Source organism: Doryrhamphus excisus, linkage group LG2 (genome assembly GCF_037039965.1).
Source record: "Doryrhamphus excisus strain RoL-2023G ecotype Guam linkage group LG2, RoL_Dexc_Guam_v1.1, whole genome shotgun sequence".
Taxonomy (NCBI): Eukaryota; Metazoa; Chordata; class Actinopteri; order Syngnathiformes; family Syngnathidae; genus Doryrhamphus; species Doryrhamphus excisus.
In genome coordinates, this window is record NC_136358.1 from 28,245,221 (window position 1) to 28,258,882 (window position 13,662).

Below are 13,662 nucleotides of genomic sequence, written 5' to 3' on the forward strand. Positions count from 1 at the left end.
TGGACCGGTTTAATAGATAAACATTTCAAACAAAGCCAACATTTTATTATGCTTGGGTGCTCTTTCAGCTGTTTTCTTTCATGTCTTTGTCTTAGCTATACCACATCATGGAGGCAATAATCCATTACAACAAGAGTCTATGAATAGCCGCTGTTTTGGTACAGATCTCACACCTTATCTCACGGGGGATGAAGCAATATGAGATATATAAAAAATGGCCCGATGAGGCGCTTTGAAGTTCCAGGCCCACTAGGGATGTTCCAGCGGGAGGGGTTGGAGGTAAAAATGAGGGGCATATGTTGGAGGAGGGAGGGTTCAGGACAAGGTGCTGATGGGAAAGAGACTAATGGCGTGCCAGTGTCAGAAGTGGTCATGTGCTGAGGAAGGAGTACGGTAGAAGGAGAGGGAGGATGGAAGGAGGGCTCGGCTGATTAATCTGTTTACCTCCCTGAAAATGCTTCAGGCACCATTCTGATTAAAGTTCAGTATTTCATCTATCATCACCGCCGCCGTTAAAAACCTTCAAGAGGTGCCGATACCAAAAGCACCATCCAACATGTGCCACTGCAGAAAATGTAATATCACCCCCCCTTTGTCTTCGCTCCGGTTCTGGGAAAACTGCCCTCTTAGGATTCTTTCTTCCTCCTCGCAGTGCTTTTCTTTAATGCTGACTTTGTATGTATGCCGTCCTTCATGTGCCTGATCCTTCTTTTCTTCAAAGCTTCCTGGTAAAGATGCACCAAAGAGCACTTTTTTTTTTTTTTCCTCTCTCCTGTGACGCAAGGCTTTTAACACCTGCGGCATAATACGATTACACCCGTTTGGGGACGCGATTGTCAGCATCTTTCTAAAAATATCATTCCAACCAATCCGTGCATGGTCGCATCGCATAGAAGCGCCGTGACTTGTCGGGAAACAGCGCTGTGCACAATGTTCTGGCCACTCAGGCACAAATGCACTTTAAAAGCTTTTTGCGCCCTCAAAAGCCTATACGTGTGTATGTGTGTGTGTGTGTGTGTGTGTGTGTGTGTGTGTGTGTGCAAAAAAATGTGACAAGGGTTGGCAATCAAGGTACCTTGACTGAACTTGTGCGTACAACCTGGTGCTTGAAGTGTGTTTTTGTATCATCCGTTTGTGATTTTCGATTAAAAATATTCATTCATTTATTTTCTACCGCTTATACTCACGAGGGTCACAGGCTTGCTGGAGCCTATCCCAGCTGGACTGGTGGCCAGCCAATCACAGGGCACATATAGACAAACAACCATTCACACTCACATTCATACCTATGGACAATTTGGATTTGTGGCTAATTAACCTAGCATGTTTTTGGAATGTGGGAAGAAACCGGAGTACCCGGAGAAAACCCATGCAAACTCCACACAGAGATGTACAAGGGTGGAATTGAACTCAGGTCTCCAAGCTGTGAAGCCTGCATGCTAACCACTAGACCACCGTGCTGCCCTGGAAATTGCAAAAAAAAAATATTCATTCATTTATTTTCTACCGCTTATACTCACGAGGGTCGCGGGCTTGCTGGAGCCTATCCCAGCTGGACTGCTGGCCAGCCAATCACAGGGCACATATAGACAAACAACCATTCACACTCACATTCATACCTATGGACAATTTGGAGTGGCTAATTAACCTAGCATGTTTTTGGAATGTGGGAAGAAACCGGAGTACCCGGAGAAAACCCACGCAAACTCCACAGAGATGTCCGAGGGTGGAATTGAACTCAGGTCTCCAAGCTGTGAGGCCTGCGTGCTAACCACTAGACCACCGTGCTGCCCTGGAAATTGCAAAAAAAAAATATTCATTCATTTATTTTCTACCGCTTATACTCACGAGGGTCGCGGGCTTGCTGGAGCCTATCCCAGCTGGACTGCTGGCCAGCCAATCACAGGGCACATATAGACAAACAACCATTCACACTCACATTCATACCTATGGACAATTTGGATTTGTGGCTAATTAACCTAGCATGTTTTTGGAATGTGGGAGGAAACCGGAGTACCCGGAGAAAACCCATGCAAACTCCACACAGAGATGTACAAGGGTGGAATTGAACTCAGGTCTCCAAGCTGTGAAGCCTGCATGCTAACCACTAGACCACCGTGCTGCCCTGGAAATTGCAAAAAAAAAAATATTCATTCATTTATTTTCTACCGCTTATACTCACGAGGGTCGCGGGCTTGCTGGAGCCTATCCCAGCTGGACTGGTGGCCAGCCAATCACAGGGCACATATAGACAAACAACCATTCACACTCACATTCATACCTATGGACAATTTGGATTTGTGGCTAATTAACCTAGCATGTTTTTGGAATGTGGGAAGAAACCGGAGTACCCGGAGAAAACCCACGCAAACTCCTGAGGGTGGAATTGAACTCAGGTCTCCAAGCTGTGAGGCCTGCGTGCTAACCACTAGACCACCGTGCTGCCCTGGAAATTGCAAAAAAAAAAAAAAGAAGTTGTGCAATATAAGTTAAGAAACATTGCAAGTTTGCAGGCAGCTGTGCACGACAACAGAAAGATACTCGTTCTAATTTGAGAACTGTCAAAATGTGTTGATGTCACGCCTTCTTCTTCTTCTTCTACCCACCGTCATTTTGTCAAGGAAAGAATTGAGCATGTTTCTTGGCGTAATCGCGCTGGCATCCGTGTTCTAGTTTGAATCATACACAAAAGCACCTCGGGAGAGAGAAAATGCTAATAAAGCTATTAATGATAGATCAGCACGTAACTCAAAGTGGCAGCGAGCGAGGAGGAAGACAAGCTCGGGAGCATCATCATCTTAAGAGAAATGGAGTGAATAAAGGAATGTGTGGGAGTTTAGAGAAAGGGAGCTGGACTAAAAAAAAAAAGAAAAAAAGCGGCACTCGCTTGTCGGTAAAATTGGAGCAGGGAAGCTAGTTAACATACGAGCACCCACACGTGTATGCACACAGGGAGGCAGTCATAATGCACTTGTACATTTAATGTGCACATCATAAGATTAACTCCGAGGGGATGAGGATGTTTGTGTGAATTGAGGCCATTAGCTCCGTTCTCTGAGGATTTTTCCGACAACTTTCCTCTCAAAAACAAAGTCGTTGTTTTCTTTTTCTTTGTCATTTTGTGCCCCATTATCTTGCACAAAGTAGCTGAAGTAAGACTTCAGCGAGAAATCCATGTTGGTTTTAATTTGTGCACTGCACTAATACTGCAATATACACATCTGAGAAGGTGTACCTTGAGATTGAATGTGTTCATACTTCAATTTAATGCAGCGTTCTTTTCTCCGATGCAAGAAATGGTATAACTATGGTGCCTAATGGAGTCCTGAGTCAGGGATAACGGCTGGGAAACATATCGAAGCTTTAGTATAACTTACAGGAATCCGCAGCACTGGCTAAAAACATGGAACATGAACGTGTTTGCCAATGCTGCACATCGTTTCACATTTGCCATTTCCTGAAAAGTGGCTGAGAAATCTCCACGGCCCAATAATGCAGACGGGGGCTGCCAAAATGGAGCAGTCCAGCTGAAAGTGATTTGGTGGGACGACGAGAGCGGGATTGGGAGACAGACTGATGGAAGGAAAGACACGGAATGGCCCCGTCGTCCCGTTTCTCCATAGATGCCGATTGATTTGTCCTGACAACACAAAAAGCCAAACACAAGTCTTGAGTGCTCCCGCACACACTCGCTCTTCTGCAGGCACGGCAAGGGATTAAGCAGAGGGTGTGACGTCAAGAACGTGTCCAGACCGACATGGCCATTTGGAAAAAGTTATTTTTCTTTCACTTCGGGGGCCACATCCTGACACACGGCGACCCTTTCTTGCATAATCCATGCTTGGAGTTTGTCTGAATTTGCAAACTCCAAGCACAAGTCCACAAGTCCTCAAACGGTTTAAGGTCTGAGGAGCTTTCTGACCATGTACCTAAAATATTTTGGGATGGTTGAGAGATGTTGCTCTCAAAGTTCATAGGCAAGTTTGTGAGCAAGCCCACTCTCTCGGCTGAGAACCAAGGAAACCGGAATACCCGGAAAAAACATGGAAACTCCGCACAGAGATGGCCGAGGGTGGAATCAAACTCGGGTCTCCTAGCTGTGAGGCCTGTGCGCTAACTACTAGGTCGCCAGTCATTCTCAAAACCTTTCACCGCGACAGTACAGTGAAACCTTGGTTAGCGTATGCCCTGTTACAGTATTTTTTGGTTTAAATTATAAATGTTATTATATGCAATTCAAATGGTTTTCCTGCACGTGAAACTATAACTGTTCGATATTAATTTTTTTATTGTTACATTTTTTGGGTGTCTGAATGGATTATTTGGATTTGCATTATCTTTTTAATTGGAAAAATCGACTTGGTTAACGTACGATTCGGGTTTTGTCTAACTTTCTGTAACGGAATAATGACTCTAACCAAGGTTTCACTGTACATATAGTGAGACCAAGACCTTTGTTTGGTGCACAACAGGGTAAGGATGAGAAGTGTTATGTGTTATATACTGTATACACATTCTATGCATGTTTGGTAAAAACAGTCCATTGTATGCACTTCAGTCTTATGTAAATGGACCTCAGACATGTTGGACCAAGACCATTAGAATATGAAAGAGAAGTTTTGTGACAGCGCAAAAGGACTCAAGTGGAGCTGAAAACGAAGGGAGAGGAAATGAGCGACTAAAAATCAATAAAGCGATACAAAGAGAGAATAAGAGAGCGACAGCAGATGAGGCGCAAATTGATTTTAGTAAATAGAGGCAGCGTGGTGGGCAGCATGAATAATGGTGGAGGAAATGACTGACAGCTTGAGACGCTGAAGGTAAGGGCGTACTCGCACCAGCCAATTGTATCGCGTTTGGGTCTTTTTCATACAAGGTGATATTGCAGAGACATAGAATGCGATCGCTCCTCGCAAATTATTGATGATAACAGACACATATCTTAACAGAACCAAAACACAAAGACTCGACAGCATCAAACAGTCAAACCCGGAGCACACTCGCTTATCTGCGACTATATTTTCGCGCGTAATGCAGACGTGTCAATTAATGCGATCACTCCTCTCGGAAGTGATGGATGATATCAATAAATACTAACTCCTTATTTCTAAAATCCCAAATACTTCAACTTGCTGATATAGTTCATCTTCAAACAGCAAAAATAACCAATTAGCTAAAAATGTTACTTACTATGGTACACATTATGTCATTGTATGGTCATACCTTGAACTTCGGTTTGTGATAAAAAAAAATGTAATTAAAAATTTTTTTTTAACTATATCAGGAAAGCAGGAAGTGAACAAATGTAACAGTTATTGATTGTAAAAGTACCAGATGGAGGGGTAGGATTTAATAAGCTTTGCTTCTTCCTACTCCTTTCGGACAGGTGGAACTGGGAACTGATTATGGGATGCGCTCAATTGCAACCTCAAATGAAATTCAACCATTACTTTACCGAATATAGTCGACATGATAAGCAATAATACAACATAATAACTCACCGTTAGCATCGGGAAAGTTCCTTGTTGTAGTATTTTGGACGTAATGTGTGTCGATTGTGCACGGCATTTAAAAAAAAAAAAAGACTATTACCCTCAATTATATTTGTAACTTGATTGATATATTCATTAATATAAAAATCCAATGACAATGCGTTGTAGGAACAGAACGTTTACAAATCAAAACAACTGAAAATGAGATTTAATAGCAGTAAGAAAAACCCAAAGAGGCAGCAGAGAGAGAATACAACAAAAAGAAAGCAAAACACACATGTAGTGAACGTGCACAGGCAGGGTGAGGGAAAGGTGCCTTCTTTACCTCCATCTCAATTTGCACAAAACTTTCATTACTACCAATTTGGGCCGGGAGCCGTAGGCTGAACCATTAGGCCAGCCTGGCATCAATCAGCCTAATCGCCCTCCCAGGCCGCTAAATTACAGCACCCGGTTGCTTATTAAAATTTGTCGCCTGTCACCCAACACTCGGCTCTGTTGGAGATTAGACAGGAGCCCCCCCCCCCCTCGCCTCCGCTCAAAGACAAATCAGCTACAAAGAAGAAGACAGTAGCAGGGACAGTAGAAGGTTAAAAAAAAAGAAAAATGTGCCCGCTAAGACGGAGCGGATCAGACGAGGGGGGGGGGGGGGGGGGCGATTATCGGGTTTGATTTATACACTCAAGTAGATATGGTGTGGGTTCCTGCACACCAAACACACACACACACACACACATCAGCCTTGCACACCACCGCATCCACCCAAATTCATGTTTCCAGTGCTGTCAAAAGCTCCACACACACACACACACACACACACACACACACACACACACACACACACACACAAGAAGATTTGCAAAGCTGCCCATTGCACACTCAATCAAAGCAGTCGCCAGATAAGACACATGATGAATGGTGTAATTGAAGGTGGCGGCGGCGGGGTAATGCTGCATTGCTTCAGGTTTAGGAAGGGGGTGGGTGCAGCCGGGTAGAGTGGTGAGTAAATGATTAGCCTGTAGGATTTATTGTTATTGTCTGTATTATTATAAAATACTGGGACTGCCTGCCTCGCCCATTGTATCTCACACTCCTAGCTTTCCAGCTAATGGAAGTGAAGGTGGTGATTCCAAGGCTCCCCGTGTAACTTCAGACCAAAATACAACTCAGATCTATCTGTTCTTTTTAGTAGGAGTCAAAGATTTTACTCACACTATTGACTTTTGACTTCCATTGTTGGTGTGGATACAGGAAATAACCCCCACCTTTAGTGTTTTCTTGGTCATTCTACCCCAGAATCATTTATCCATTCAAGAAAATACAAATATGGTGCAATAATTGGTTTTTATTTTTGATTTGACAAAGTAATGAAAAAGGGCGGCACGGTGGACAAGTGGTTAGCGCACAGACCTCACAGCTAGGAGACCAGGGTTCAATTCCACCCTCGGCCATCTCTGTGTGGAGTTTGCGTGGGTTTTCTCCGGGTACTCCGGTTTCCTCCCACATTCCCAAAACATGCTAGGTTAATTGGTGACTCCAAATTGTCCATAGGTATGAATGTGAGTGTGAATGGTTGTTTGTCTAGTATATGTGCCCTGTGATTGGCTGGCCACCAGTCCAGGGTGTACCCCGCCTCTCGCCCGAAGACAGCTGGGATAGGCTACAGCAACCCCCAAGACAGCTGGGATAGGCTCCAGCAACCCCCCAAAGACAGCTGGGATAGGCTCCAGCAAACCCCAAGACAGCTGGGATAGGCTCCAGCAACCCCCCCAAAGACAGCTGGGATAGGCTCCAGCAACCCCCCAAGACAGCTGGGATAGGCTCCAGCAACCCCCAAAGACTACTGGGATAGGCTCCAGCACCCCTCGTGAGGCAAAAGTGTTAGAAAATGAATGAAAGTAATGAAATATCTAAAGAGTAGAACCTTGGTTATCATCATTAATGCGTTCCAGAAGGTCTGACTCTAACCGAAACATATGCTAACAATAGCCACGTTTACATGGACCCAAACATTCCAATTACATTGGGTTTATTTGCTCAAACGGAAAGAATTTAACCTTTTTATATAAACCTCAAAAAGTTTTTGATGCAAACTAAATTTCAAAACTGGGCGAACAAAAAACTCGCAATAAGTGAAAGAAAAAGTCGGTATCATGTGATGTTGGTGTTTACGCTTTACTGGGCATGCCCCATTGACTATTCTGTTGGATTATAGCGGCGTATGTAGACAAGAGATTGGAATATTCCATTTCAAGTAAACAATTTTTTTTTGGAAATGTCATTGGGAAAGAGGAAAAAGTCAAAAAGTCACCGTACTCGTCAATTGATCAGTGGAAGCATCCCGAGTACGATCCCATTGTCTTATGTATATCGTCATGATATTTTTCAATAGGGTTTGAAAAATGTATTTGCCATCGAAATGGTCTGGCATCAATCGAAACCCAAACATCCGCGATATTCTACTGAATATCTTTGCGGTTGTACTTCAGGTTGCAGTACGATGAAAAGAACCAAATCCTCAGACTAACAAACGCTCCTAGTAAACATCAAATCCCCACAGACTCCAATTCTTCTCTCCAAATCCTGACACATGTTCCCATTGTTGTACGGAAAGACTCGCTCTTGATTTGTCCTCTAACTGTCTAGTCCATCTGATGACCCCGATTTACTGTGCTATACTTGTCCACGCCTAATCGCTCCTAATGGATCTTGATTTGTGCCACATAAGGACATCTTCTCAATTAGGAAGGCTGGCTAAGTTGCTGACCTTCTAAGCATCATTTGAACAAGCAAGTCTTAGGCAGACAATTATTTACAGATCGGGGAGGGGGGGGGGGCAATCTGACACAAGTGGTTATCACTCCACGGCTGCGGTTTGTTCTCACAATACGAAATCTTTTGCTTGAGCATGAGGGAAATTTATTGTTGGGGGTTTTTTTTCCAGACACGGCCAACTCCTTTGTCCAAAAAACCTGTCCCAAAATACAAATGGTTGATTCCCGTTTGTCTAAAACAGTATTATCCTCAGTTAACATGCATGGAAACACAGATATATAGATATGGACTATTTTTCCACTTTTGTTCATTGTAAATGTTTTAGCTTTTTCACCATTTAGGTTACAATGTAGGGCTACACGGTGGTCTAGTGGTTAGCACGCAGACATCACAGGTAGGAGACTCGAGTTCAATCCCACCCTCGGCCATCTCTGTGTGGAGTTTGCGTGGGTTTTCTCCGGGTACTCCGGTTTCCTCCCACATTCCAAAAACATGCTAGGTTAATTAGCCACTCCAAATTGTCCATAGGTATGAATGTGAGTGTGAATGGTTGTTTGTCTGCGTATATGTGCCCTGTGATTGGCTGGCCACCAGTCCAGGGTGTACCCCGCCTCTCGCCCCAAGACAGCTGGGATAGGCTCCAGCACCCCCGCAACCCTTGTGAGGATAAGCGGTAGAAAATTAAATGAATGAATGAAAATCCTATTGAATGTATTCTCCCCTAGAATACGATATGAATACAGAATGTTCATATACAATAAAATTCATATACAATAGGATATGATAATGTTGCATTTGACTAAACCATCTGTTCCCTTTTACATATTTAAATTACAATAAAGACGTTAAACCGAAACATCTTCAACTAGGAATTAGACACCAAAAAATAGTCCCGAAGGAGGTGTTACCCCTGAATCAAAAATGGTACTGTCTTGATCGTTAAGACTTATTTACACTTATTCATGTTTTTTATGTTGGGTAATACGAATGTAAAGGTGATTATAATGTTAGTTGAAGTCTAGAGGTTTTAAAAAAAACATATTTAGAGGATCGTAAACAGATTTTCTATGTGCTACAAAGATATTCCATCTGATATATTTGATATATGAGAATATGAAAGCTGCTGTCCATAATGATTATACCGTACGTCTACCCACCTCTGTCGTGTCGAAGTTCAGACTGACGGGGCGCTGTGCAGCCAAGTGGGCATCCGGCCGGCAGACTGCCCGCATCGATTGCTCGAACCAACCCGTCTTCTGGAAGCAGGGCGAGCTAGCTGGAAGGACGAGAGAGAGAAAGAGAGAGAGAGAAGAAAAAGAGGCAACATTAGCTTAAATGAAAGTTTATTAGCTGCATCAGTCAGTCGGTTGGAGAGGGAAGGTTGTGGCCCCAGGCCGTTCTCCATCCTTTTTCTCTCTCAATCTATTTCCCACTCCTTTCTCATAAATGTATGCGTGTGCGTGTGTATGTGTATTTGCGAGGGGAGGGGCCGGCATGATGGGAAAACATTAGCTTGTTGGCAAGCCGCTGGTATACCAGCCAGTAATTGGCTCGGGTAATGGTCATGTCCAAACAAATGCTATGTGGTTCTAACCTTGTTACCAGCAACCAACTGCTCCACCTGCGTCTCTTTTTTTATTCAAACGCACCCAAAATGTAGCCTCGGATTACAAGCGAGAGAGGGGAGGGGAGGCTATAAAGATGGAGGAGAAGTTCCATTTTTCATCGGTCCCTCCCTCTGCTCTGCATCACATCACATGACATGACTGAGGCGCTAATGTCTATTGTGTCTGGATGCTGTGTATTGGTCTGTCATGTTATGCCAATGAGGACCAGACAAACTACGCATTCCTGCAGAAGCTCTGCAAGCTAAATAACATGCATAAACTGCAGCGTGGGATGCATGTGTGTGTGTGTACGTAAATGTTGTGGCAGCTCCTCACTCAGCTAGCTATCATCTCCCGCCAGACGGGCCCCACCGAGCTGACCCAGCTGGATAATGAGATCCATTATGATTTACGTGCCAAGAGGACAGCTAGACGGAACAAAGACATGCACACACATAGTTAAGGTGTACATGTCGCATGTGTGCATGTGTGTGCGTTCTATCTTTCATTGTATGTGCTGATGAGCTGTGTCGCAGTTTCATATTTCACTTTGCGATTTGCAAGTCAGAGTCAGTCAATTCCGGGTCTTCGTGCTGGCCAAACTGGAGAAGTCAGTCTCTCTGTCCGTCTTTCAGCAGCGAACATACCTTGTCTTTTCTTTCACTCTCTGCGGAAAAATGCAGCTTGACTGTGCTTCTCAAACACACACACACACACACACACACACATAGAGCCCAAGGGGCCTTAGAGGCAAAAAAAGCAAAAAGGTGAGGTGGTGCATCAAAAAAAAAAAAAAAAAAACAGACCACACAACTTCCAGCTGACTGATCGCTACCTCTGCACAACATTGCACCTTGCTGGGGGATTACTAGTAGTTGCAAGGTATTTTGTGTGCTGCTGGTGTGTAGGAGCTGTCAAAAAGGAGTTGAGGAAAAAGAAGCTGGCACCATCGATTACGGTTGCAGGGGAGGACCATTACAAATACAATCCCAATTTACTCTGTTTATAATCTGGGGATTATGGAATTGAATGGCTTTTATTGTCATTATACAAGATGTACAACGTGCAGTAGTCAAGTTAAAAAAAAAGTATACAAAAAATTGAGTTAAATTTTTTTTTTTTTTTTACTTTTTTTAATTATATTTATTTGGGCAAATACACAAAACACCACAGTGCATTTCTTACATCAATCAAAATACAACTCTCCATTATTTACATCTGTATTCAGCAATCTGATCACTGATCATATTAGTAGGTTTTAAAGTGTCAAACCTTCTAATTGTGTCGGCTGATGGCTAATTTGTAATAGGGTGTCAGACTGAACTGGAAAATCCGGTTTTCCGTGGTATTTTTCAGTCTGGCCAACACCGGGATACAAATATGGATCAACACCAACGTTTATACTCACTCAAAATATGATTTAAAACTGTGGCCTCCACAGTTAATACACATTTAATAATGGTTTCACAGTTTCACCCTGAAACAGATCATTCTAATTCAGTTTTTTCCTGTGGCAAAAATGACTTCTAAATACCAACTAGACATCAACCTGGAATCCTTGAAAAAAAAATTTTGTTGCCGTTTTAGATGTTTCTTGTGCACGTAGTTGATTATGAAACACACATGTTTAAGTAGAGAACAAATAACCCTTCTTAGATGCAGAAATCCCCTCTCCGTGGAACAAAAACATCAGCCTTGTGTGAGCAGAACAGAGAAAACAATGGCAGGATTCTCTGCTGTTCCTGCTTTGCTCCGTATTCAAGTCAATTAGCAGCTCCAAATGCCACCGAGATGAAGACCGAGATAAAGATGAAGAGATGAACACAGCCGGAGAACAAATAAGTGTACATACATACAATGTATATCCGTGGACTCAATGACCTTCTTAGTCTTTGCACTCCATGACCTTCGTGATCTTTGTGCACGCACACACGCGTACACAAAAATCCTCTGTGGTATGCATTTCCATCATCACGTGAAATCAGCACCGCTGTCCAAAAGTTCCTATGCTAAAAATCATCTTCACGCATCCGACATATGACCACCGCTCATAATTGAACTTTCAGTTTCAACACACAAAGGGTGAGAACCAGGTGGACGAGAAGGACCTGACAAGCCCTTACAATAAAAAGGTCATGCAAATTAAATAAACATCAAACTGAATGAGGATGAACAGCTCGGTGTGCGCACAGGACAGTGAGGAGGGGGGAAGGGGGGATTTGGACTGTGGCTAAGACAATGTGGCACACCACAATGATGCATTAATTACATTTCTGATTTATTGCCTATACTGGAGTTAGGCCACACTTTGGACACCCCTGTCTAAAGGTTGCAACAGGCTATATACGCATATTGTCAGTCTTTTACAATCATTACACGTTCTGGTTCATGGCGGCCATGTTTTGCTCAAGTGTTTCAAATGTACTTCTTTCCTGAGATCATATTTCTCCTCTCTTGTAGAGAAGTATATATTAAGTAGTTATTTTTAGCCTTATGCATTATTTTAGCTGTTTGAAGATGAACTATATCAGCAAGTTGAAGTATTTGTGATTTTAGAAATAAGGAGTTAGTATGTTCTCTGTAGGCGGCACGATGAATTATCCTTACTGACCTTTTTTTTGCAGTACATTTAGCGAGTAAAGATTGCTTTTATTGTTATTAGCCCATATTTCCATACAATAAGTAAGATATGGTAGAACCAGAAAGCAATAAAGAGTGTGGAGTGATTTCTGATTTGTTCAATATTGAAATATTTCCTTCCACCTTATGTTGTATATTTGTAATATGAGCTTTCCAGCTCATATTTTCATCTATTGTGATCTACCAGAAATGTATTTCCCTTCACCCTTTCAATTGTATTTGCTGGTACGTGTCCTTTCTGCTGTTACCAAACAACATGATTTTAGTTTTACTTAAGTCCAAGGTTACTTAGATAGACTTTAGTATACTTGAACCAGATTTCCTTAATGCCAAGGGCAGGGGTTTATGACAAAACCCGACACGACAGCCAAAACCTCATGTGACATTTTAGATCCGGCGCCCCAAATTACTCAAGTCTCAGCTATTAGTCAGCAAACTTCATGCAAAGCAGCGTAATCAACTTTCATCCAGCAGCATGAACATCAGAATGTGCAAATCCCCGCAGCAACACTTCCAACACTTTTGCCCAGAATCCATGCAAATTTGACAAAACTTCAAAGCGGGAAGGGAGAGGGTATATTATTTTCATAGGCAACCTAAAATATGGGTGCTTTTGGTGATTTTCACACGAGGTGTTTAGATGTCAGGTTAGAGTCGGCACATGAAATGTATCGGAGGTGTATCGTTCAATGTATCACGACCTGTTCCTCCACTAAATGGTCAACCTGGGGAGCTCTGCGGCATCAAAAACCAAAACCGTATACTGGAACAAAAACGGTTCCCCCTTGATTAAACACCAACAAAACAACCGCGCGCCTCAGATCTCGCTGGGAATGAAAAAGGCGCGTCAATATTTCTCCAACAAACCCCCCTCCAGCATCTCAACGCTCCTTAAGCAAACAGTTCTTCTCTCACAGTGGTGCCAATCCTAATCACTTCCTTCAGCACCAGGTGGTTCTCATTGACGCAGGCCCGACTTCTCAACACAGCAGGAACGCTTCGCCGGAGGAAATTGGCTCGTCTACACGCATTTATTGCTCTAGAGGTCTCCGGCCCCGCAACGCCGATGCTTGCCCTTTATTTGGGTTCCTGATCGGCCTGTTGCGCTGCACGGAAACAGCTGCGACCGCCGTCCGCCGTGCACTGCA

At 43.2% G+C, this 13,662-nt stretch overlaps 1 protein-coding gene across 1 annotated transcript in view; it reads right to left on the reverse strand.

The window, feature by feature from the left end:
- raraa (retinoic acid receptor, alpha a) overlaps positions 1 to 13,662 on the reverse strand; it is a 155,313-nt gene that overhangs the window by 105,276 nt on the left and 36,375 nt on the right. Inside the window, exon 3 of the mRNA XM_078789062.1 lies at positions 9,425 to 9,543. The gene's annotated coding sequence lies outside the window, so the exon portion shown is untranslated. The remainder of the gene's footprint in view (positions 1 to 9,424; positions 9,544 to 13,662) is intronic.